Source organism: Penaeus monodon, chromosome 32 (genome assembly GCF_015228065.2).
Source record: "Penaeus monodon isolate SGIC_2016 chromosome 32, NSTDA_Pmon_1, whole genome shotgun sequence".
NCBI lineage: Eukaryota > Metazoa > Arthropoda > Malacostraca > Decapoda > Penaeidae > Penaeus > Penaeus monodon.
Window position 1 is genome coordinate 31,384,555 of NC_051417.1, and position 479 is coordinate 31,385,033.

Below are 479 nucleotides of genomic sequence, written 5' to 3' on the forward strand. Positions count from 1 at the left end.
TGAGATATATTCAATAAAACTTAACATACGCATATTTGGAGAGACAAACTAGTAAGAAAATATTATTGATAATTTTTCTTTCCACTTCTTCCTGTCTTTCTTTCCATCCTTTAATTTTTTATCTCATTGATTAGTGGATATGCTTAATGTTAACAAAATTTATATATAGATGGTTGTCTATACAATAACCAAATGCAACTTTTATCTGTACCACATTTATTAAGAAAAAAATTACAAATGTTATGGGCATTGGGATAATGGCAATCATAAATAAAAACGTTTTATTTCTTACAATTTAAAATACATTAATGATCGAAATACTAAATAGTCATCTATCTTCTAAGTACATAGTCTATGTAAGTAATCTATGAGTCACGCTTTGACCATCTGACCGTTGAACTGTTTATCTATTTGTTCATTTGCATCTATTTATTTGGCCCAGACTACGTATGTCTTCGCCCCCCCCCCCCCTCCATCTC